The sequence below is a fragment of the Mastomys coucha genome, unplaced genomic scaffold (assembly GCF_008632895.1).
Source record: "Mastomys coucha isolate ucsf_1 unplaced genomic scaffold, UCSF_Mcou_1 pScaffold21, whole genome shotgun sequence".
Lineage (NCBI taxonomy): Eukaryota > Metazoa > Chordata > Mammalia > Rodentia > Muridae > Mastomys > Mastomys coucha.
Genome location: NW_022196904.1, coordinates 110,527,053 through 110,552,639, shown reverse-complemented (window position 1 = coordinate 110,552,639; position 25,587 = coordinate 110,527,053). Strand labels below are relative to the sequence as shown.

At 43.9% G+C, this 25,587-nt stretch overlaps 1 protein-coding gene and 1 long non-coding RNA gene across 3 annotated transcripts in view; one reads left to right on the top strand and one right to left on the bottom strand.

Moving 5' to 3' along the window:
* The window catches only part of Hs3st2 (heparan sulfate-glucosamine 3-sulfotransferase 2), a 106,101-nt gene that overhangs the window by 11,875 nt on the left and 68,639 nt on the right, over positions 1-25,587 (bottom strand). The window lies entirely within an intron of this gene.
* Positions 23,941-24,413, top strand: LOC116102902. The gene is made up of 2 exons (XR_004123316.1): positions 23,941-23,983; positions 24,248-24,413. It is a non-coding gene; the product is annotated as an uncharacterized LOC116102902 (long non-coding RNA).

Sequence of the window (25,587 nt, the reverse complement as noted above, 5' to 3'; positions counted from 1 at the left end):
GTTGAGCATCCCCTAGTGTTAGGAATTGTGCCTGGCACATCTCTGCATCAATAAGTTCCAGTCCTGAGGCTGTTGTGAATTCAAGTATTCATTAAATTAAGCAGGCATTTGTGTAGCACCTACTATATTTCCAGGGATAGAAAGATATGTCAAGCATACTTTTTTTTCCCTTAAGGAGTTAACAGCTTTGTAGGCAAACTGGGATTGGAGAAGGGCTACATCGGAACTTAGCTTCCCACAAAACTGGCCACTCTATTCTCTGGCATAAGGGTCTATGTCTGAAATCAATTTCCTGTAGGTCCCCAAAGTCCCCAGCTCACTCTTGTTGGGACTCCAAACCCATTGACCAGTCACCTGGTTACCTTGGAACTGCCAAGGCTGCTCTCTTCATAGCCGTAACCACAGGAAGTCGATTCTATCGGCAGTAGATGATGCTCAGCACAGAGACTCACAGCTGGCTAAGATGCAGAGAGCAAGAGACTGTGGAGTGCTGGGCCCTAAGAGGAACATGTACCCCTCACCCCTTCCCAGGAAGGCTCAGGGGTCATTTCAGAAGAGGGGCATAAAAAGTGTAAGCATCAGAGACAGTAGATGACGCCAAGGAAACATGCTCTTCAGACACAGCAGGGCAGCTGCACATGCAAACACAAGGTGGCTGTGACAGCAAGCCCAAGCCAGACCAATCCCGTCATGGAGAGGAACGCTGAGCATGAAGCCCCATGCTAGCCACGGAGCTATTAGCAATTGTTAGCTGCTGGGAAGGAAAAAGATAGTTTTCTCTAAGAGTGCAGGCCCTGGAAAGTCAACCACTCTCCAGTGTGTGAGATCAGACTCCCAAGAATATTTGGGCAGAACAAATTAGCCTTGATAGGGGAAAGGGGACACAAAGTTGGGTAGGAAAGGAAGCAGAGTGGGTCTAGAAAGAGTTGGAAGGGTAAATATGATAAACTATGAAATTCTCAAAGAACCAATACTTTTTTTTTTTTTTTTTTAAAGAAAGAAGGTTGGTGGAGGTGTCGGGGTGAGGCTTCCTTTCCTGGGTTTCCTCAGGAGGTCCAGCCTTTTGCAGGTCCCTACTAGTTCCTGTAAGAAGGTGGCATTGCTCTAGTCTTTCTTTCCCTTCTGTGTGACTCAGTTTTTAAAGGTCCCTAGTAAAGCCATACCTTGAGTGTTGTGAGACTTGTCTTGGATTCCATTGTGTAGACACCACATGACGGAGCCATATAAAGAACAGTGGGTCCTTTTAATGACGAATCATGTACATATTTTGGAATTCAAGAGACATCTTATTTTTTAAATTTATTTCTTTTTACAAAGTTTCCATAACTTGCTCTTTATAATATAATATACTATAATTAAATATACAATATAAGCAGCAGATATCAGCTATGAACAGGGTCATAAACCACAAACCTAGACGGGAACAAGCCGATGGCTAGCATTCGGCATACTGCATCTCAGTCAATGTCTGTTCTAAGCTCAAAGACACAACCATTGTGCTCCAACTTCACAATAACCCTACTTAGCAGGCTCTCACAGTTCCTGTTTGGGGGTTGTGGAAAGTAGGGCACAGGGGACCTAGGGAAATCACCAACGCAACACTGTTGCAGTCTGGATTCAAGTGCAGCTTCAGCACCAGAGGAAAACGTGAGAACATGAAAAATTCATCTTGGCACTAAGACAGCCTTTCTAGGCATGAGACAAAAAACATGGGAAAGTGAAAGTGCATTAGAAAAATACGTCTCTTCAGTGGGAAAGTATCACAAGTAAGAGGAAAGTAACAAAAGCAGCAAAAACTTGTAGCTTGTTAGCTGGGACCACGGAGGGATAGCTCCATCTCTTTTCATGTACATAGTTTATGTATTTTCTCTGACCTCACAAAAAGTAAGTAATGGAGAAAGAGCCAGTAGAAGAAAGGGATGCAGGTCATTAGAAAAGAACTGACAGGAAAAGCCACAGACGCAAAGTAAAAACATGAAAATAATCCCAGTCTCTCTCAACATGCTCATCTAAAGGAATGCAAATTAAAGTCATGATCACCTGTGACAGGGATCCACTTATAATGCAGTGTGTGTGTGGTGCATGTGTGTGTGTGTGTGTGTGTGTGTGTGTGTGTGTGTAGGCAGGGAGAAGGACAGGAAGAAGGAGAGGGATGGAGAGGGAAAGGGAGGGGAGGAAGGGAGAGAGAGATCCATGTATGTCACAATGTATTCATACTTGGAAGTCAGAGGACAACCTCAGTTTTCACTTCCATTTTGCCTGCTCCCAGGGAGTCTCCTCTCTCCATGTTCCATCTTTCCCAGAAGCAGTACAGGAGTACAGACACACACTACTGTGTCTGTGTCTGACTTTACATGGGTTCTCAGGGTCTAAATTCAGGTCACCAGTCTTGCTCAGCAAGCCTTTGACCTGCTGAGTCATCTCCTAGCCTTAGGATATATAAAGGGTGACACATTTTAACAAGGGTGTGAAGAAGGAGAGCCTTCTTGACAAGGTAGGAGCACAAACCAATGCACCTTTAGGAGGGCAGTTAGCTATTATCCACCCACAATGTCTAAAACGCACATCCTCTGAACATGGCCATTGCGCTTCTGGAAATGTATCTACCCAAACGTATCAAGACTTGTGTCGGGGATACGGATGCTCACTGCCACAATTGTGGTAGAGATGGAGAGGCATTCAACAGAGATCCTCTCTCTTCCTTTCTTGGGAGCTCCTCCCTTCTGTGACCCTACGTGTACTGTTCTCACAGTTCCAAAGGATTACTGTTCTCCTTACCACATCCAACTGAGGGCCATGGCTGGGTCTTGAGGAAGAACAAGCAGGGATGCGATGCTTTGCGTCAAGGCCAAGGTGAGAGTACAATGGACCCATCCTGTTCCCTGTCTTCTCTAATGCAGAAGACTCTGGCTCGAGAGCAGAGCAAGTTCAACAAGTACAAGGAAGAATGGGGGTCTCCTACAACTAGGAAATGTCTTCCCTGAGTGACTGTGAGCCAGGAACAAGCATTTTTGTTTGTTTGTTTGTTGCCTTTTTAAATAATTATTATAATAGCAAACATGAACCTAACCACCACACATTATGTATAAAAGATAGAGACTAGGAACAAGCCATGTGGCCATTAGTAGGATGTGGTTAAATAAACTCTAACAAGGCTGCGCCATAGATTATAAAGCGGCTGTTAAAAGCAAGAAAGATCTATTTAAAGACATCACGGAAGAGAGTCCAGGGTGTATTGTTAAGTGGGAGAGGTGAGTTGCAGTCAGGTTAACATGACCCTATTTGCGTTCAAAATCCACACACATATGCTGGCGTGTATATTTGTGTGTCTCTTCTGAAAGGATGCACAGGGCATCCTTAGCAGTGCTTGCGTTTGGAGAATGACCTTGGGAGATCTGCAGCGGATGGTGTTGTGCACACTGGGAATTCATTCTCACCTTTAGTTTGATGTGTTTATGGACTTGCTCCTCTTCTTGACCATGAGCATGTGTTCTTGGTCATTAAAAATTGTAGCTTATTAGAAGTTATTTGTAAAAGTCTCCTTTGATATTATTTAGGAGGACAAATGCCTACATTGCATACTGAAGGAAGGCTGTTTGTAGTGGCTGAAGTGTGGGTGGGTGGTAAGGACATGGCAGGCATCCTTCCTCTAGATGCTGGCCCGGATGGGAGGCTGAGGGACCGTGGGTGTTCAGTGTTTTTGTGAGTGCTTGAGCAGCCCTAAGAAGTTTCCTGGCAACTGGACCTTGATTTCTCAGGCTCCATCTGTGGCTGAGCTTGGGGACACTAGCTGAAGGTAACTGCATATCTGCCTGTCTCCTTGGGGTTTATCCCTCTTCCCTCTGTCCTTCTTCCTGGATTAAGTCAGTAAAATCTCTGTGAGGACTCACTAATGCACAAATACAGTAGGTGTCAGGAAGGGGCCCAGAGTTTATCCATCCAGCTCTACCTGGAAGCTGACTTGCCAGGCCTTGCTAGAAGGAGCGGGATGTCAAGGCAGCCCTGTAATACTGGTGCAAGGTATGTGTTTGGTGAAGGCTTCCTGTAGTCAGCAGTTGAGTAACTGATGTCAGGTAAGGAGTTGTGTGTGATTAGAACTAGTAAAAACAACAGCTAGGATTTAAGTCAGAGCCATTGTTTCCTGGCTCTGTGACATTCTTACCAGCTTCCTCACCAGCAACAGGTGGATGGCTCAGATTTCCTGTGCTGTCCTGATGTCTAAGCCAGGTAGACAGGCAAGAGCCGTGTCAATCATAACACACCACACCCATCCTTGAATGGGTTCCTGTTTTCTATTGGGTTTCCCTGATTGGATTCAAATCTCTTTGGGGAGCCTGATGCCCGCTTTCTCTCCTGCTGCAGTCCTCTATGGCTGCGTTTCTTTCCAGCTGAGGATCTTGATCCAGACTTTACTACTTCCACCTCTTCTGGCTGTCACATTCTTCCTCATCCCAGCACCTCTGACTTCCAGCCCATCTCCTCCCTCTAGTGTGTGTGTTCATAGGTTTTGTTTTATTTCATTTTCAGACAAGGCCCTGTGTAAGCCCTGCTGGCCCCAGACTCATTATGCAGCGATGGCTTTCGTTTTTTGACCCTCATGACTCCAGCCCCCAAGTGCTGGGATTACAAGCCTGTGTGTGTCACCACCATTTGTTCAAGGCCAGGGATCCAAGGATTGAACCAGGTACACATTCTACCCATTGAGCCATTCCCTTTCAACTTTAGTCCTGGTTTATTTCAACTTTCTGTGGTATCTGGAGTGTCTACCCACTCCTTACTCCCTAAAATTTTTCTTCTTGACTTTGGGTATGCATGCTCCTGAGCCCCATGCCTATTTCACATGAATTTCTCCAGGACTTTGCATTGACCTTTGCATGGCTCATCATCCACCTGTTGTCAAGATCTAAATGATAAGTGGCTCTAACTAGTAACCTCTCCCCTCTGGCTTTCATCATGGCAGGCTCAGAACTGTCTCAGCCCACCTTCCAAACCTTTTATCGCCTTTCTCTAGCTAGGGCCGACTCACTCAAACCCATTTGGATGCATCTTACTCTTGTGTGATACTTCTCAATGGTATCAGCATCCAGGAAACAAAATAGTTCATGGGGGCAGTGATGTTTCCAAGTGGCACTGAGGAATCGTTATCCTCTTTGTGGCTGCTGTGAGTCAGCCTGAAACAGTATACAGACCAACTCCAGGAGAGGCTTTCTCCCTTCCTCTCACAGCGTGGCCACCCCCTTCTTCCTACACAATGGCAGATCATCTGTAAGGACCTGAAGGAGACAAGCACCTCGGAGCTTTGCAAGCATCAGTGGGGCCTGAAGCTGGCTGCCTCTACCCTCTACCCATCTAAAAGAGGAGTTCTGTCAGAAGGCACTTTAGTCAGCAGGTGGCATCCACCATAGACTCATGGCTGTCAATGTGAAGGACATTAGCACACATGGCTAGTCTGCCATGCTCCTCTGGCCAATGAACTCTTCCTCTGTACACATGTGACATTAGCACTTTCCCATGCTTTTCAATTCACCACATCCTGCCATTTGTGGACAACATTGGCTCATACTCCGGAGAGGATGGAAACCTCTGGGGTCAGGTGAGAATGGAGCAAACCAACCCAGCAGCTTTGGATGGCCACCCTCCTTAGTCTGAGTATCCATACCTTCACCACACTGTGTCCCCTACCTGAGCTGTCTATACAACTCCCCTCACTCCTGCTGTGTGTACTCAGATCCACAGACTAAGGACCAATTGCTCCCAAGAACTCGGAGTGTTCCCAGGTACTTGCAAGCTCTCCAACCAATGAATAGATGAATCAGGAAATTTAGTGTTTTTTTTTTTTTCCACCAAGCTTTGAATCCACCAAGCTCCAGAATCCCCAGAGATGTGGATGGATTTACAGGGATGAGTTCTGCAAGCCAGCCCAACTTCCTGCAGCACAACAGTACCCCCTAGTGGGGCATGGTCCTGATACAGCTGACAGAGTAGACACAGGCAAATCCCCTGGTACCTGTTGCTGCCTTGGGTGAACTTAATTGTTGATAGAAGAATGGACCTTCTGTCTTGTCTCTCAAAAGCTGTAGGCACATCAATTCCTGCATTAAGTTTCATGATTGTAAAGGTCATCAGAGTTGGTTTTCTGATCATTTGGGGAGTGAGGGGGAATGCTTATGGCCAAGGAGCAATACATTTCCCCCAAAGTGTCTGGTGCGCTTGAAGCTGCACATTTGGCTGTTGGGTTCCCAGCCCTTGTTACCAGGTTCAAGACTTGCCTAAACTGTACAAGTGTGGATTCTCAGCCAGCCTTGGAGTAGAACACCACCATCTGCTAATCCTAAGACGTTAGTATTCTTCCTGTCCAGGATAGTTAACCCTAGCTATTCTCATGGTGCACCCTGTCTCATCCTCAGATCAAATGCCACCATGTTTCAACGTGACTTTCTAGTCCCATGGTTTCTTTCCCTCATAGATGCAAGCACAGGTGTGCAATGACTTTGCATATCTGTTTATATATTGCCTTTCTCTCCTGTGAGTCCCCCCCCCCACTAAACCCCATCAGCAGAGGATGGTGTCTGCCTCATCTCTGTGTATCTTTAATCCTTGTCACAGAGCCAATCTCATCACAGGCAAGCAGACAGGCATGAATCATAGCCACCAAATATCTCGCTTGTCAAATGAATAGGATGGGAAGGAGCTAGGGCCTAAATCAAGACAACATGGGCTCCTCGAGTAAGAAAGAGGTCTTTTGAAGAACCTTACAAAGGATTTTACACACACACACACACACACACACACACACACACACACACAGTTTATAGATTATCCATAGGACACTGATTTAGAGATGAAGTGAACTTTTTTTTTGCATTAAGTGTTTATTTTAGCATATTCTAGGAAATTGCCAGAACATTGTAATGAGGATATATCGTAATATCCATACAATAGTCACTTCCTGAGTATCTACTGTTTGTCAGCCAGTTCTGAGGTCATGGCTATAAATAAAATAGACACAGGACTCACCCTGGTGAAGCTACAGGTTTGGCAGGGTGCTAAAGAGCAAAAGAAAATATTTTATTACAACTTGTAAAAAAGGAAAAGGAAGAAATACGCAATGAGTGAATGAAGTGCTTAAAGAAACCCTGAAGGAGCCAGAAACTCAGGCAACAAGCACACGCTTACAGTGGACAAGATCGACTATACCCAGAATGCCTGGGACCAGCTAACTCGGCTTACACAGTGAATAATAAGACCATGTCTCAAACGATTTTGGAAGGTAAGGACTAACATCTGAGGTTGTCCTCACTTCCGCACATGTGTCATGCCATGGACATGACATGGTTCTGGACACACTCATGCACACACACACATACAAACACACACCCATGGATGGTGTTAGGATGAGGTAAGACATCGCTGTAGAGATTCTAAAAGTACACAAACACACAAATTGACAGCCAACAAGAGAGGTATTACTGATACAGAAAGTAAAACCAGAACAAACTTGAACCTGATATTTTAATTCTAGTGTCATGATCCACAAAAGGACTGACTTGAGAGACATTGTTGCAAGAGACAGCAGTTGCAGCAATGTGTGGTATGTAGGTAGAATTGAAAGAGAGGCCTCAAATTATTGGCTAGAAATGTCAGGCAAGATCCAGAGGGGAGGCTTCCCCTCCTCTGGAGGGTGTAGTGAGGATGGTGATTTGTAGGGGTGGGACTCAGAGTGGGGAGGGGGCTGTGATCAGGATGTGGAGTAAATGGATGGCTGAATTAATGAAAAAAATCTTCATTAAGCAATCATTTCCAAGGAGGTAAGATGGCTGCATGGATAGGGTGAAAGCTGCTCATTCCTAATGAAATAAACCACAAAACCATGGATTTATGTACCCACACATTCAACTATTCACCCACCCAGCATCTAACCTATAGAAACAAATCAGTTCAAACATCTTAAGTGACAAGTAGAAATCAAGTGTTTTTGTAAGTACTACAGGCTCCTAGCATATATATAAATAATTTCTACAAAGTTGAGCGGGATAAGGACATCTTAGCTGTATCAAATTCCAGGCAAAACAACAGCACCCGAACAAAAATACAGATTACCATCTGTAGAAGTTGGTAGAGAAAAATGACTCCTAACATTTATTATTTTGTCAGTTTGCTCATGAGAGCAAAAGAAAAGCACATTCAACAGCTTGAAAAACTGTCCCTCCAAAGAGCACCCTGCAAAGGAAAACAGCTGCCCAAGTGACTTGGTGGCAGAGCTAGAGACTACAGACGCTTTGCATAAAAGGACAGTAATTGGGGTTAAACTGTACCGAGGCCAATAAGTGATGATTTTAGCTTCCACTGTCAAAACTATTCTTCTAACAAATACCATGTGTTCTCATTTACATGTGAAGCTAAAAACTAGCAGATCTTATAGGACAGAGAGTAGAATGGTGGGTACTAAAGGTAGGGAAGGGCGGCTGTTGGCACAGGGATGTCATTGGGCAGGAGAGGTAGGGGCTCCTCTGCTTCAACGTGAGGATGACCAAGGATGACAAAAGTTAGCTACGTATTTTTAAAGGTACTGTGGAGGCTTCAGATGTGAGGTGAGGGGAGCTTTACTCTTTGCAGATGGTAAACAGGACCTCTGGACTCAATGACCCTGGGCACAGAGAAGAGTGGATTGAGACAAGGAGCCAGCACACTGACAGGCAAGTTATATCTAGTTGGAGTGACAAATAGAGAGTCCCTCTCAAAGAACCCCCTCAATACAAAGAGATAGATATAAGTAGATGTTGGCTTCATAAGGGGTGGCAATTATGAGGAGAAAACATATTCTTCTTTTTCTCCATCCTTCCTTTTTCTTTCCTTCCCTTTCTCTATTCACTCATTTATTTATTTATTTATTTATTTATTTATTTATTTATTTATTTATTTATTTTTTTGTGGAGCTGTGTCTCAGGCTTGTTAGGCATGGAACACAAAGCTACACCATCAGCAGCAAACAGGTTCTGACACAATCTCCCAGAAGCTTGGGGATCAAGGAGAGAGAGACCACCTATCAGGACAGACATAAGGGAGCTCGTCTCTATAGATGAAGAACAGGACTGCCAGACTCGATGACATTGGGCACAGAGAAGAGTGGGCTGGGGCTCTGATTGGGGCCACAGGGCAGGACCCCCTCAAAGCAAACAGGTCATCAAATCCTATTGCCCAAAGCACATTTTAAAAGCTGGTGAGCTGCATTGAGCTCAGTATAATTCCATCGAACACCGAGTTATTACTCAGTGAGGAAATAGGTCACAAGAAAGTTAACATCTCCATAGATTAGTACTTAGAAAACTCAACACCCATTACTAATTGAGAAAAAGTAAGCTTAAGAAGGCAGAAAGCTGCATCTTCAACAACAACTACCACTACAAAACCGAGTGGCCATCTTAAAGCATAGGCAGCCTACAGGAAGCAAGCTGAGATGAGATCAGTTACCAGAGGCTCACGGCAGCCATGGCCGCATCCACCGCACACTGAGCCATTTCATTTGAATCTCTCAATAGCACCAGGTATGTGTCACTATTAACTTTACGACCTTATTTTTCACTTAGGAAATTAGGTGCAAATAAAGAACCCACCTAAGGTACTGAAAAGCAGAAGCAGGCACAGAAACCCCAGCACTTCCATTCAGCCGCCTCCGTCTTGGCACCTCCAGGCTGGAGCCTCATTAAAGCTAGGCAAGACAAAGATGCCCACTAACACAATTAATATTTAACATTGCTCTATAATTTATGGACAACTCAATTAAAACTTTAATAAATGGAGAGATGGGAACTCATAATGTTAGTGGGACATCAATTCTTCTCAAATGAATCTATAAGTCAAGTGTAATTCCAACCCAAATCCCAAAAGGATTTAAAAATTGAATTTGACAAAATAATTATAAAGTTTCTATTGGATTAATAAATTAATGAAAAGAGCCAGTTCATTTTATTAGAAGTAAGAGTGATAGAGTCAGAGACTTGCCACATCCCATATGAATGCATGTGTGCAAGCTGTCATAATTAAAACAGTGTGGCTGTGGCTTGGGAGCAGATAGATGGAGTATGCATAAAATCAGGTCAGAAATATGCAGCTGTGGAAACAGCCTAAAACTTCGTTTCAATAATCCTTTCTTTTCTTCTTTCTTCTTGATATTTTCCTCATCTCCATTCTCTCTATTCTTACTGTAGCCTCTTTCTATTTCTCTCTATTTCTCTCTGTTTCTCTCTTTCTCTCTCTCCTTTCTTTCTTTCTTTTTTTTCCAGTGTTGGGAATCAAAACCAGGGTCTTGTGCATACGAGGCAAATACTCTACCACTGAGTTACATTCCTAGCCCCAGGGGTAGTGTTTTGAATTACTTGAAAAATTCTGAGTGATTATTTTGGTAAACATCAGCTAATCATTTGTGGGGTGGTGGCTTAGATTTCTTTATTCACTGTTTATATCAGTATTAAGTAAAAAATGACCAAACTAACTCAGTGTTAATGAAGAAGAAAACCATAGGTCCATTGAAATGGGTCACTGGGTAAAGGTGCTTGTTGCTAAGCCTGATGACCTGAGGTTAATTCCCAGAACCTACACGGTGGAAGGAGAAGACTTACTCCCACAAGCTACCCTCTGACCTCCACATGTAGCATGCATCTTCTCCTCAATAAATCACACACACACACACACACATACACCACGAACACCCCAGCATGGACAATCCACAATCCAGTGGATATGCCTATCCTGGCAAACAGGGGAAGATTATTAGCAGACTACATGAGAAAAAGCAGGAAGGGGGACTCTTGTTCTGACCACAAAATTTCCAAAGTATGACAGTAGAAAACAACAATAATAACAGTGACAAAAACATAAAGAGAACGTAAGTGGAAAAGACACGTTCCACTTCATATAAAGCAGGCACACAGCTAATATGCCAACACACGACATGTTTATAAATCAAGAGAAACACCTCCAGGGCCAGAAAGATGGCTCAGCTGGTAAAGCACTGGCTGCCTTTGTGCAAGACCTCAGTTCGGTTCCCAGCTCCCACACAACTCACTACAACTCCAGTCCCAGGGCTTCCCATATCCTCTCCTGGCCTCAGGCACTGTGTGCATGGAACACATAGATGCACACTCAGGTTTTTACCCTAAACATAAAATTAAATATTAAGAAAAACCACTCCAATAGAAAACTGAAGAAATACATAATTATTCAAAGACAATATCATCTTTGGCAAAACATTCAAATTCAGTAGCTATCAAAGTGATACAAAATAAGTCCAAGTAAAATAATGTTTTTTTAAAAAATTATTTATTTATTTTATGTATATGAGTACACTGTAGCTGTCTTCAGACACACTAGAAGAGGGCATTGGATCCCATTACAGATGGTCCTGAGCCACCATGTGGTTACTGGGAATTAAACTTAGGACCTCTAGAAGAGCAATCAGTGCTCTTAACTGCTGAGACATCTCTCCAGCCCCAAGATAACATCCTGACCTATCAGAATGTTAAAAATTACTTATTTTACTCAGAAATGTGTGTTCCATATAACTACTAGGGCTGCAAATATGCTCACATGTTATAGAAGGCAATCACTGGACTGTATCCTGTCAAAATACTGAGGTAGTTGTGGAAAGATGTCCAAGGCCACTTAGCATATGCAAGTGGTAAAAATAATAAAGATAACCTAAAAATAAAGATAATCATACCAGTCCTGGTATGATTGTTTTAATAAATGTTATGCTACAATTACAAGCTGCATTTTAGCAGATGTTTCAAATAGGAACGGCTGGTGTTTATTAGATTTAAAAAATGATTTACAAGATATTTTATATAACCCCAGGTGTCTTTGGATACCTAAATGAAGAACCCAATTTACTCCATGGTAGTCTAGTCTGTCTCACATCCTCCCTCCTCACTGTAGAACATGTTGCTCCTTCTCTGATAGTCTTATGAAATTCTCCACTTCTTCACTCCCAACACACTTATAAAACTCTAAATGAAAACAGAGCTACAGTCCATTTCTGCCAAACAAGTTAGAACAGCGACTTCAAAGAGAAAACAAGGTGCACATGCCTAAAATATATTGGATGAGGTGCAAGGAGAGGTCAGGCTGGAGCCTCTGGGATGGGAAAGTGGAGGTTCGGGGCTGGAAGGAAACTCATTTCTCATTAGGAAACAACTCCTGGAAGACCTAAGATCGGCACAGTACTTGAACTTATTAGATACAAAGAAATGTAAGTTAAATTCCTCATAATTTTAATTTTATAGTTAAATCTAAACTAGTTGGATTAAAATTCAATTTAACTTAAAATCAACACTTCACAATTTCATCTTTGCAATAACAAATAGCATCTCTTTTTGTATCTTTTTCTTCAAGTACCCCTTTCCCCCAAATGAATGTAGGAACTGAAAGTTTCAGTCTCTGTCTTGCTCCTTAACATTGAGTAGCCACTGGCAAGCCACTTCACCTTTAAGCCTCAGTTTCCCTATTAAAGAGAATTAAATAAAACCAAGCTGTGGAAAGGATCGGAAGCCATAGGTGGAAATTTCCCCATCTGATTCCATGCTTAGTGGGTCCCCATTAGCTGTAGTTACTATCAGTAACCTTGTACCTGCCTGGGACTGGAGGGAGAACCCAGGCAGAATGCAATTATCCACCCTGGAACAGAGCCAAGATACCTGTGCTGCAAAGCACACAGCTGAATGATCAGCCAGGACGCCAGTGTGTACACAGCGAGGGGCAGCCCGTGCTCCCCTGGGCTTGGGAAGTAAACTGCATTTCACATGGCACAGCTGCTTGTTTTTTTTAAAAAAAAATCCACAACTAATTAGCTAGTCTCCTCATCAGCCACGTCTATGTGGATTAACTAAACTAAACAGGCCATTTCCTGTTAAACACAGGTGATTTCTACTACATAACAATGCCTCCGGCAAGACACCAAGTGCCAGGGAATTGGACAGTTAAAGGTAACTTTCAGTCCTCTTGGCAGGCATTTCTGATACAGTAGGTCAGTTTGATGGCTCTTTAAATCAGGAAGGCACAGTATACAGAATACTACACGTATCTTCTACAGATTCAGAGGTATGTCTTACATTGCATCCAATCCTGCTTGCTCACATCCAGACTGAGTACTCAGATGTAAGTTATTTAACCTCAGCAAGCCTCAGCTTTCTCATCTATTAAATGGAATTGTTGCAATAACTGATGCGTGTAGCAACTGATGTAAGGAGGTTGAGAGTCACGAGAGGAAAGGTAGTTTGTGTAGTGCATGGGGACTGCAGGGTCCTAAAAACAATGGTAACAGGCAGGGCCAGATGGTGTTCACCTGCAAACAGCTGTAAGGCTATGGAGAGGGAGGAGGGCTCCAAGTTCAAGGCCTGCCTGGGCTATAGAGTGAATTCAAGACGTGCTTGGCAACTTAGTGAGACAGTCACAAAGTCAAAAATAAAAAGGGACAGGGTTATAGCTCAGTCATAGAACACTTGCTTTTCCCCCACCCCATGTATATGTGTGTGTGAGGAGAGACAGAAACAGAAAGAATTTTACTTCTATCACTGCTAAGACAAAACAAAAACAAAAACAGACAGATACTCATGCATTTGCATTAGAAGATCTGAAAGGATTTTAAAAATATCCTCATAAAGACCATGAGAGAAGGGGTTGCAGAAAGATATATGTAACTGAGATCTGCCTGTTACAGATGGGGCTGTCTCGTGTGTATGCATGTGTACGTATGTACATAATTTTATGTGTGGGTGCATGTATATGTGTGTATGTATGTATGTGCCTATGTGTGAATGTATGTGTGCATGTATGTGTGTATGTGTGTTCATGCACATGCATTCACACATGTTCTTACTCATGCAGGTGTAAATGTTAAGGCCCCAGGTTGACATCAGGCTATCTTCTTCAGTTACTTCTTCACTAGGCCTCTCATGTATCTGGAGCGCTCCATTTCAGTAAGGTTGGCTGGTCAGTGAGAACCAGGTGTGTCTAGCCTGGCTGGCATTAGGGGCATGTGCCATGCTCCCAGGCTCTCCCTGGGGATCTGGATTTAAACTCAGGTCCTCATGCTTGTCCAGTGAGCACTTTACACATTGAGCTGTCTTCCCTGGCCTGTACTGAGATTTAAGAAACACTAACAACCAGAAAAAAAGTCAAAGGATTTCTACACTGTCTTTTGTGTTAAGCATATAAATAACTGGTTTATTAGATATTCTGGAATAGAAATGTGAAAATAACTGTTTAGTGTGGCTCTATTAAGGTAAAAACATTTCGCACACACAAAAACGAATTCTCTTTAGGAAGGGATTTTCTTTAGCACCCGTACACCTGGTGCAGTTACTGCAGATGGAATCACAGAGGCCCATGTTTTCCCAAGACTGTTATATAAGTGTAAGTAAATCTTACCTACGACCTTGTATGGAAAGTAATTTCTGATTAGATACAATGTCAAAGAAGGGACATTAGCTTCTCTTCTACTTGAGCAAGGTGTGCAAAAACCCTAGGGTCTTCCTCATTGGTTCAAGGCTCTTAGAATGAATGAAGGTGTTTACTATTTTAACTGCTGAAGCCTTCCGCCAGCTTTAAGAGTAAATATTGCATTTTTCCTCAAAAATCAATTATTTCCCAGAAACTAATAGGGGTCTCCCCAAACCCCAAGTTTTATCTTACCTCCTAATTGGGGTTAAAAAAAAGTCAGATGCACATACCTACCTACCTACCTACTTACATACATACATATACACATCCACACATACATTCACATACATGCACATACATACATATACACATTAACACACATGCACACACACACACACACACACACACACACACAAATATATACATACATACACATGCATACACACAGGAGACAATCACATCCATAACAGACAGATCTCAGCTACATATACCTTTCTGCAACCCCTTCTCTCATGGTCTTCATAAGGATATTTTTCAAATCCCTTCAGATCTTCTAATGCAACCCCCCCCCCCACACACACACTGCACTGTTTAAGTGTTTGGAAAACAGACCCAAGCTGTAATCCAATCTCCATCACTTGAAGATTAGGGTACTCAGTAACTCTCAACCTCTCTGAGTCTCAGTTCCTATGTTTATGAGATGAAGAAAGGAACATACACTCTGCAAGCATTTGCAGGGTTTAAATAAAATACATAGGCAGTGTTAGCACAGTGCCCTGCACATGGATGATAGAATGATACCCTGCACTGCCTCCATCTCTACTTATTGTCATGGCAACCAAGTTGGATTTTGATTGTACATTTATCACCAAGATTCTTGAGCCAGAAGGTTCTGTTGTTGACAGGGCTTGCTCCTTTGTTTAATTCCAAGAATTTATACAAAGATTTGGGTCTGCATAATCCACCTTTTTGCTTTTGTCTCTTCAGCTAGCCAGATCTTCGTGTAGCCAGAACATAGAGGAAGCTGGGCTGCTATTGATTTTCATGATACAGTGGCTATCATACAATGTTGTCGACTGGTTCACTCGATGGTGTGTGCTGTACACTGCCCTTGGTGCTGAAATCAAGTTTTTAAAAAGCTTTAATTAAAGAGCCTACAGACTAACAGAGAAGGCAAATGGCTACAAAGGAAGAAGAAATGCTAAAAATGGAGATGTACTTAAGGTGTGAGGACAGCAGGCACCTAACTTGACTCCGGAGAGTGCAGGGCTGTGTTCATGAAGCCGGTGTTACTTGGATTAGTACGTATCTTAACACTGTGAAATAGAAAAGAAGGTGTATTTGCCAGTCTGCACCAAAAATGTCAGTAGTATCTGATGCTGCAGACAAGTTAAAGGCTCTCAACAATTAGCCCTATGCTGATGAGATCATTGGCAGCCCCAGAGAGAGAAATGAGTGTAAGGATTCCAATCTGAACATCAGCGCCAATTGAGAAACAAAAGACAAGAAATCGGCTTGGAGTCTAGATTTATCCCCTCCTTCAAGAAGCAGACTCTGAGACAAGATTCTCATGCAATTGCTTATTTGGAAAGTGTTTTTAGAAGTCAGCCAAGGGTATGGACAGAAAGGAAGCAGTCATAGCTGTGCTGCCAAGCTAGTTAGCACTGGGAGAAGTGAGGGTAGAGACAGTGTAGAGCCAGAGTGAGAGCTGTTCCAACCAAGAGGTCTGCAGTGGATGTCCACAAGCCCATGCCTGCTATCGGCTGAGAGTTACTGAGTACCCCAATCCTCAAGTCCAAGGCAGTTTCTAGAAATATGAACTCCCCAGAACTTTGGCCGGGGGATGCTACTGTTAAGTGATAGCCATCAGCATGTAGGAGTGAGGACAAAGGCAGCTCTGAGCAGAGCACAGAGGGCCTACTAGGGGTTGCTGTGTATGTGTGCATGGGTCTGGATGTGCTGTGTATTGAAAGGCTGTGCTGCTCCAAAGCACTGATGCTGAAAAAAAATCTCCATGGCAAGTGGAGATTTTCCCGGTCTTCCCAGAGTCCTCCTCATCTCTTACACCACATGAAAACCTAGCGAGAAGACAGATCTATGGGCTGGAAGCTGGTGTTCTAATTTTAGACTTGGGTACTACTGTGAGCAATGCGTGTCTGTCCATAACTCATCCAGTTTATGGCATTTTGTTGTATCAATTTGAATAGATTATTATGTTGGCTAGTGACAGATTTATAGAGCAAGATTGACTGTTAAAGGTCTTCTAAGAATGGTTCCAAATATTTAAGGTAAAAAAAAAAAAGGTTTTAAAGATGCCTGTGTATAAGGTGACTAGAAGCACACACGGACACACACACACACACACACACACACACACACATGGTCACAAACATGCACACACATACACTCAAACTTCTCAAGAACACCAGGGACTTGGGTGACCCAGGGCTTCCTGTTCCAAAGTGAGAATCATGCTGCAGTGAGTGGGTCACATGCCTCTCTCTGAGGGTCCTTTAGCCTACGAAGCAGAAGCTGATCTTTGTGTGTGTAATGTGGATCGGTGCTTGTGTGCTTGTCTAGTGTATGCCGAGCCCTGAGTTTAGCCCTCTGCTCTGCAAAGGGTAAATGAAAAACAAACACCTTGGGCACTCTCTTTAAAGACCTGTGAACTGTCTTCTTTGCAGCCAAGAAAAAAATGGAGACCAAACCAAGTGTCCATGGAGTTTTTCAGGTGGCCTCCCCTGTGCCTGGGCTTGCCCAGAAGTGACACATTTGTCTGTTCTGCACTAGGCTGGCAGTGGTCCTGAGCTTCATATGAGGATTCCTTCACTGGAGTTTGTGACAAAGATGGAGCCTCAGAAGTGGGTTATCCAGGCCCCATGTGCAGTGGAGTAATCTAGACACACAGTCACCTTACAACACCTTGTCCCCAAGTTGTGCTTCCTAAGAAGGCTCTTTGCTGCAAGTACCAAGAAGAGAAACACAAAGCCATATATCAATTTGTTTACTGCGGGAAGCATCTGTTTCTTGCTATGTTTTGCAAGGAAACTTGGCGTCTCATATTCATAGTTGGGCTGCTTTGAGTTTAATTGTACAGCTAACTGGAGCTATAAAGCAGAATTCGTGGCTGTCTGGAGAGGAGTTTGAGGGAGAAGCAAATGAGCCCACAGGACTACTTTGCTTAGAGGAAATTCCAAGTGTTAACTGTACCCCTAAAAGCAATGCACATTCAGCCATCCGTCTTGGGATGTGAGGGAGTCTGCCCCTGCAAGGTACTGGTAAAGGAAGTTTTCTCTCTCCTCTCTCCCTCTCTCCTCTCTTCTCTTCTCTCTCTCTCTCCTCTCTCTCTCTCTTCTCTCTCTCCTCTCTCTCTCTCCTCCCTCTCCCTATTCCCCCTCCCCACTTTTCATCCCCTCCTTCTCCCTCTGCCTTTCTCTCTTACATATGTTTCTCTTGAGACAGGGTCTTGTGATGTAACCAAGCTGAACTTGAACTTACAGTCTTTTTGCTTCTTCCTCCCAAGTAAGCAAGTGCTGGGGTTACAGGCATGCACCATCACACCAGACATGAAAGACTGAAAGATTGATTTCTTTATGTATGGATGTGTGTGAACTCATGTACACGTGTATAGAGGCCGGAGATTACCATGGGATATCCTCCACAACTACTATTCACCTTATTTTAAGACTAAACTTGAAGCTCCCTGACTTGCTTGAACTGCTGGCCAGGGAGTCCTAGGGATCCTTCTGTCTCCTCTTTCCCAGTGCTGGGATAACAGGCATGTGATGTCATTCTTGTTTCTAATGTTGGTGCTGGGGATCCAAACTTAGGACCTCATTCCTGGGCAGCAAGCACTTCACCAACTGAACATCTCGCTAGTTCCAAATATTGATTCCTGATGTGTTCACTCTCAGAGTTTGAGAGCAGAGCTAGTCAGGTCTATCGAAATCTGCATGCCATAGACTTTGGGCAGCCAAGGATGACAGTTAACCAGGTCAAAATGTGCTTGACTTCAACTCAGTGCTATGTGCAAGATCCTCATGAAAGTATTTATCTGGGGAAGAGAGCTTGTTTTCTCCCCGGTAGAGGGGCATTTCTGGTATTAAAAAACAAACGAACAAACATCCTCGGACAGAAAAGAATTCTCACGGACACATGCCGAGGAAGTGTGGATTTGAGAGCAGTAGTTCTAAGTTCAAATGTTCTGTTCTTCTTGGGGAGGGATTGTCTTGACTCCTTTCAACCTCACCTCCAAGGACTATGGCTTCAATTAGTGGCTGGGCTGTCCTTAGGTACTGAAGGATGGAGGGGGTGTAGGGCGGAAAGCCTCCTTCTGTCCATCCTTAAGGAAGCCTTTGCTCTGTTTGTACAGGAGTTTGTGATGTCAGAGGTATGTAGTCTAAGAGCGAAAAATGAAATGACTTGGACAGATGATGCTTGAGATAGGGCATGTACATTGGATCAGAACCTGCCTAGCTTCATAGGGGATAAAAGTGATAGTAAATATACTTTCCTCCCTTTTGCAGATGGAAAAACTGATGATAAGGAAGGTACCCAGGGTTACCTAACTTACACATGGCCACGTATAGGTTCAAACCTAGGAGTCTGTTTCTGTAGCACCTGCATTGGAATATGACACCCCAGAATGATCACCAGGACCCAGGAAGATTCATGGTGTGATGGTCCTTCAACCACACGGTCCTGGACAACAGTATATAAGGATCTGTGTGAGCATTTGCACACTCTCTGAACACTACTGAGGTTGGAGCATTGCTGTCCCTTCTCTCCATCCTGAGGCAAAGGAATCTTGAGGGTCTGTTCATCTTCTTAGCAGTAGCTCTTAGGCAAGCTGATGAAGCCTCAGTCCCTTGAGTCTCTTTTCTATAAAATGGTGATATGAAGCCTATAGAGTGATCCTGGATAAAGAATAAGCATGATGTCGGAGCTAACGATGTGGAATTTTGATCAAGGGTGTCTATGCTTCTTGACTGAGCCTCTATTCTTTCCCTGTCCCTCTGTCTCTGTTACTTGCCTATCACAGGTAAACCTCAGACCCTTTGGCAGGACCTGCCCTGGTTCCTAGAGCAGGTTTGGAAGTCATCCTCTGGCATTCTTTCAATCGATGTAAAAGACAGCCTGATGTCCCCTGTGACTGGCTATATGGGCTTCCCAGCTTTCCCATGGTCTGATGTTCCCCTGTGACTGGCTGGGGAGGCACCCCAACTTTCTGCAAAAGCAGGACCTAGCATCACTATTGGCTTATGTTCAAGATCACAGTTCAGTTTAGTATGACCACAAAAACAAACAGAAGTTGCATTTTAATTTCTATATTTTTCCTTAATTGAGAGTTTAGAGCCAAGAAGTGAGGAGAGCTGTAGTTAATCACTAAGCCCCGTAAGGGGAATAAGGATAAGGATAAGGATACAGTTCAACCAAACGAGAAAACAACCAAAACCCAAACACAAGTCTCAGCCCCTCTTGGCTGTCTGTCATTAGTGGTATCTTTCCTTAAAGATTCATCGCATTTATTTATTTATTTATTAATCTATTGATCAATTGATTGTGTCGGGGAGGGGTGTACTGGTTAGGTTCCTGTACACCAAGGCATGGGTTTTGATGTCAGAGGACAACCTAAAGGAGTCAGTTCTCTCCTTCCACCACATGGAATGTAGCTCAGGTTGTGAGACTTGGTGGCAAGCACCTTTATCTGCTGAGCCATCTTGCTGCCTGCTGCCCCAGCCCACTGGCCACACACACACACACACACACACACACACACACACACACACGCACGCACTATAGTGCCCCTCTAGCCATATGTCATTTGTTTAGATGATGTTGTCTGTGAGTCCCCAAACTTCCAGTTCATCCCACATAGCACAGACTTTCCACTTTAGCTAGGGCCTATTCTGGCAAAACAGCTCCCATACCTTCAACTTCTGCCCTTCATGCAATCTCTTTAATTTTTTTTTAGGCCTCTCCATTTTCTCTAACCTTATTTTAAAGGGCATTGGACTTTCAGGCTACGTTGTTGGACTCATCACTGGTACAGTTCGGCTGGTGAGACTCTGAGTTCCTCAGCTGTCACCTTCTGTCCTGTGGCCGACAGAAGTGGGACTGGGACTGACCAGTGTGCCTTGGAGCTGGAGTCTATTCAGCGTTGACAATGTTACCATAAGGAGATCTGGCTTTTCCCCAAATGGAGCACCTGAATATCTGGAATATTGCTGTGGTCCGAGAATCCCCAGAGCAGCTAAGTTCACCTCCCTTACTGACCCCAAAGGATCTCTTTGGAAACCACCACATATGTCATGTTTTAATTATGAAGTAAGAAAAAAAAAAAAGATTTTTTCCAGTGTGAAATTTCTGCCTTAAAAATGTTCTAAAAAAAAAACCAAAAGCCACTAAGAGCTACAAAACACATACAGCTCTAGTGAACATGCCTGGGTAGCTGCATCCGACTGGCTGACAGCGGGCAGCCTGCGTGGCTATGACACTTGTATTTATTTATTTTTCTTTTTGCTGATGATTATTAATTACTATTAAAGTGCCTGAGACCTGAGGAGATGCTAGAAGAAGGCCAAGCAGGAGGCCCAGTGCTTGCTCTTAAAGAGCTTAGAAACAAGTGGGGCTGAGAACTGTTAGTGTAAGCTTCCTCTCTCTTCCCTCCCCTCTCCTCCCCTCCCTCCCCCTCCCCTTCCCCTTCTTCCACTTCCCCTTATTGTGTATGTGTGGAGACCTGAGGTAGCTGTCATCTTTCTTCAATCACTTCTCTGTCTTGTTTATTAAATGTTTAGCTTTATTTTTGAATTAGCATACACAGTATTAAATAGCATTGTGACAGTTTGAACAGTGTGTTTAGTAATCCTCTTTCTCCCGCTCATCTCTCCCACCCCTCATTGCCCATGTTATCTAGCCACTAGCTTCTTTTCTCTTTCGTATCACACGTGACCTTTGGCTCTCCTCCTAACCTTCCTTAGCATCTGCTGAGACCGAGTATGACAGCCAACTTGATTAAACCTGAAATCAAATGAAACCCAAGCAACTGGACAAGTCTGTGAAGGATTGCCTTGAGTGAGTCACTTAAGGTGAGAAGATTCACCCTAACTCTGAGCCACACCTTCTGATGGCAGGCCACAGAAAAGGGCAAAGAGAGAGGAAGCATCTGTCTTTTGCCTGCTTGTTTTCACTATGGCTGGCAAATTCATCTGCTCTGTTGCAGTCATTCCTTTGCTGGTATTAAAGACCACTGCTTTGGGATTCTAACATAGACTGAAGATGGGCTGCTCTCTAGGACACCCCTGGGACTCCAGGACCAGATCTGGATTGCTGAGGTATCCAGTCTCATGAACTGAACAACACCCACACCCCCACACCTTGGCATTTCTGGAGGACTTGGGCTGCAGTCTATAAGCCACTCTAAAAAAGAATATGTGTGTGTGTATATAAATATATATATATATATATACATATACATATGTATATATGTATATATATACACACACACTTATTACACACACATGTACACACACACATACACACACATACAATTTTAGCAGTGCTTTCTCTTTAGACAGCACTGGCTAATACACAGGGTCTCACACTTAACCTGCATCTTGCCAACTTGGTACACTGGCTGGCCAGCAGGACCTGTACCCCACCCCGACATCCTCAGCACTACAAGCATTACACGTGTGAGCTGCCACATGGCTGCTTATGTGGGTTCTGAGGGATTTGAATTTAGGTTCTCGTGCTTTTATGGGAGACATTTTACTGGATGAGACATCTTCTCAGGATAGTTCAAGTTTGTTGTTTGTTTGTAGTACTATGAAGTATTTTCTCCAACTTCTCCAGTCCACTGGAAACTTTTGTGTCCAATTTTGCCAGGAAAGTTAGGGTTCTGCTATAGACATTACATATTCCTCCATACCATTCCACAATCCACCATCTATTCCGCCCATTTGTTCCTAATCCCACCGATACCCTGCAGGCTTCGATTTCTCTCAGCTGGCTTCCTTTAAATCTTAACAGTTCCAACATGGCAGCTGCAATGTTCACCTGTGAATCTTGGTGTCTTCTCTAGAGAATGAAGAGGCTGGTGAGTGAATGGAGGGGAGAAGAGAAAATGAGAGAAAGTATGAAAAGCAAGACCTGAGGGTAGCCTTTAGAGCTTGCTGTACTCACATGGATTCTACTCTGTCTTCTCCCAGTGTCTGCAGCGGCCATAGAGGGGCATAGGGAAGGAAGAGGATGAGTGTGTCATGGAACACATGTTCAAGTCAAGCAGTGGTCAGGCACATTTATAGGTGTCCTTGTCCATCTTCTCAGAGGCCAAAAGAGACATGTGCTAGTATTATGGAAGTTTTTTAGAAAGTGAATTTAGATATTTTTCCCAAGACCATAGAACTAGGAGTTGTTAGAGATAAGGTTACAGTTGAGTTTAGCTGTGTGGTCACAAGTGACAGAAACTAACAACAGAGTTGATTGTCACATATACTCTGGAAGTTCAGGGATTCATTTAGTCTCAGGCTCCTTTGAAGTCAGGGATCAAATCGTGTCCTTGGTACCCTCTGTCTTTATCAGTTAGTGGTCTTCTCCCCTTCTCCTCCTCTTCCACCACCCTCATTTTTTTCTGTATAGTGCCTGCCATGTCCCCGAAGGGCCTTGCACATACTCAACAAATGCTGAGCTTCGCCCCAAGCCAGCTCTGTTTTACTTTGACATAAATTCTCTCTAAGTTGCTCTGACTGGCCTTGAACTCACTATATAGCTTAGATTTCTAAACATGTGATCATTTGTTGTTTTAACATGGATTCCACTGTGTCTTTTTCCAACAGTACCAGTGTCTGAACCAGCCATCAAGGGGGCATGACCAGTCTGTCACTGAGAAAGCCTTTCACCTGCTTCTTAAGGACTAGGTTCTGGGGTCTATACTAGCCCCACACAGAAGGAAGAGTGAGAGGACCACACAGTGCCTAGGCCACCCCAGGACTGGCATCGTAAGCATGTGCCACCACGCCTGGCTGGTTCTGCTGTGCTCTGTGTTTTGGCCTTACATTTAAGACTACTTCCTTGGTGCGTTTGGCAGAGACGTCCATCCACACTTTTATTCCATAATATTTACAAGCCTCAGATCTCGGGGAAAAGCAGTTTATTTCTACTAGCATTCCTACTCCAAATGTTAGGGAATTTGGGATTAACCAGGTTTGAGTTCCATGCTATCTCTGAACAAATCACAGTGGCTAGCAGACAAGAAACTTCCTGATTGGCTAGCAGACAGACAAGAAGCTTCCGGATTGGCTAGCCCAGGCTACAGGTCCGCCTTCATGGAAGCAATGTAATCTGATATATTCCTCAACTAGGACCGCAAATCACAGAAACTGTTCCACAGTGGAACAAAAAACCAAGGGGCAGTTCTAGCCAAAGAGGGAATAGATTCTGGGAAAGCAAAAATCAACAGACATCATCTTCACTTTGCAAATGCAGATTATTTTTTTCCACAGCGTTATTGAAGAACATACAAACCGAGATGGAGCACTTAGCAAACGTGAGTGATTTCTTAAGTCATTTGACTGCTCTCTAATATCTACCTTAGCTGAGAGCTCTTAACCTTCCCACAGGCTGGACTCCATTCCTCACAGAGCTTTGTGGGCCACTAGAGGCTTCCCAGTCTTCATCACCGCGGCTCACGCAGTCCCTGGTTGACAATTAGGGGTTTCTTCCTGGGCAATGGTCCCTGAGCCTTGTCTGGGAAACTCCATCCATGCTTTGAAGGGAGAGGGTGGTGGACTGACTGCCTTATCCTCTCCAGGAATTCAGAGGAAGATTTCAGATACAGGCGGACTTGAAGGAAGAATTCAATGGTGGAGTTGCTCCTTTCAGATTAATTTACACCACAGCATCCCCCAGGGGGGCCGACAGACTGATGGATGGCAATGCCTGCTGGGTGTGCAGTCACATAAATGCTGTCCTGAACTCAGCTCATTAGCTCCAAGTCACTCTCCGACCCTCTGCACACCTCAGACATAGCTAATCTCATGCAAAATGGGGCCAAATCACTTGGGCCGTGTGTTCACAATGTCAGGTCCCTGGGGTGGCTTCCCAACAGGGCTGCCAAGCCATTGAAGGGTGTTGAAATCCATGACTCATCTGCCATCTGTCTCTGCCCTTTCAAGGGCACAGGACACCTGGCAAGAACACTGTGCACAAAGGGGCTCACTTGCTTTCCCACTTGCTTTAAGACTCGTAGGAATCTTAAAGACAGGAGCGCTCATTATATCAGCAGTCCTTCCTGCAGGACTCTAGATCCCAGAGATCTCTAGAGATGATCTGTTAGGCACCAAAACACATAGTGGATTCATAGGCACCCAAGAAGGCAACAATTCAAACTGGTTAGCTGCTCAGAGAGCAGAGCCTGGGTTGGGGGTTATCTAGGCAGAATGGCAGGACTGGCATTGAATTTGCAGTCAAAGCCCAAGTATTCACACCTCTAATGGCTATACCAGCCTCCCTACCTTTAGTGACTTGGTGTCAATAATAAAGGATGTGAGCCCTAGAGTAAGACACATGGATGGGCCGTCAGCATTATCTCTCCCTCTACCCTTATGTGAGCAGGCACAGGAGACTTCCATGGTCTCCTTAAAGAATAATTAATAACAATTATAATGATGATGATGACAATAATATCAATAGTAATACAGACCTCATAGGGTTCAGTACTTGATTCTAGGTATATAATAAATGCTCTCTCAGTGTGGATCGCTGGCTCATGCAGGCTTGCTTCTGCAGGCTTGCTTCTGCAGGCTTGACCCCCAACCTCTTACATACAATTTGGTATGACCCTTAAATTCCATGCTTTGTTGCAGTTAAGAGTTCATCCCACTGGGGTAACCCAGCTCTGAAGGGCCCTGGAATACAGTGTGGTGTAGCCCCTAGTGTATTCTTGAAGTGAAGAAGGACTGACAGGTTCCAATCTACTCACAGCCTCACAAAGTCTTAGGGTTTAAGTTCTGAAAAGTTGAGAGACACAGAACCCTGGCTGCTTTTGGAACAGGTGACAGAGCCAGGATCCAGAAGAAAGATGCCAGGAGATCCAGGAGACCATCCATTAGTTCAGCTGTTTTAGCTTCCCATGGGTCTGGAGGTACACTG